Genomic DNA, 1,184 nt, shown 5'->3' with positions numbered 1-1,184 from the left:
CCTGGTGGTGTTGTGCATTCTTCAGGGTTGCAGCAGTCTCGGCACCTCAGGAGCACGGCAGGACTCCAGTGGTCATATGATGATGTCACATGATGATGCCAGCACTCCGGACTCGACTTTGACACATGTTGTTGTTGTTAGGTGCTGTTGATTCAGGTCTGATTCATAACCACCTGTATAGGGTTTCCAAGGAGCGCTGGTGAGCTGGAAGCACCGATTTTGCGGTTCAAACAGACTTTGCGGTCTGGTGCTTATCCTATACTGCCACACCAGTGTGGTCACAACAGGTCCTTGTGACCTGGGGTGTTGGGCTGGCAGTAAGAAATTCCTCAGGTGAGGTCAGTACAAAGACCAAGAGTGAGGCTACAGTTCAGTGGTGCAACTCTTGCCTTCCATCAGGAGACCTGAGTTCAATTCCTGGCTAGTGCTCCTTTGTGCAGCCCCCTCTCCCCCCCACCCCATATCTGTCATGTGTTGCTATGATGCTGAACAAACTTCCGTGGAGCTTAGAGACTCAGACAGATGAGGAAGAAAGGTCTGGCAAACTGTTTCCAAACATCTGCCAGTGAAAACTCTGGGATCATAACCATTGATTCTCAATGTAGAACCAAGCTGTATTTTGTTCCATCGTTCACAGTGTCAGGATTTGCTTTGTGTTCCCTAAAATATGTGTCCATTTAGACCATGGTTCTCAGTGTGATGTACTTATCCTCTGTCATAGGATCTGGTGGGATTCTCCGACATGTTCTAAATCCTCACCTCTGTGATGCTAACGAGGCAGAGGATACGGAGGATACGGAGGACACAGAGGATACAGAGGATACAGAGGATACTGAGGATACGGAGGATACTAAGGATACGGAGGATACTGAGGATACGGAGGATACTGAGGATACGGAGGATACTGAGGATACTGAGGATACAGAGGATACTGAGGATATGGAGGATACAGAGGATACTGAGGATACAGAGGATACTGAGGATACGGAGGATACTGAGGATATGGAGGATACTGAGGATATGGAGGATACAGAGGATACGGAGGATACTGAGGATACAGAGGATACAGAGGATACTGAGGATATGGAGGATACTGAGGATACAGAGGATACGGAGGATACAGAGGATACAGAGGATACTGAGGATACGGAGGATACTGAGGATATGGAGGATACAGAGGATAC

The sequence above is a fragment of the Chrysochloris asiatica genome, unplaced genomic scaffold, assembly GCF_000296735.1.
Source record: "Chrysochloris asiatica unplaced genomic scaffold, ChrAsi1.0 scaffold00096, whole genome shotgun sequence".
In the NCBI taxonomy this organism is placed as follows: domain Eukaryota; kingdom Metazoa; phylum Chordata; class Mammalia; order Afrosoricida; family Chrysochloridae; genus Chrysochloris; species Chrysochloris asiatica.
Note: the sequence above shows the minus strand (reverse complement) of the source record.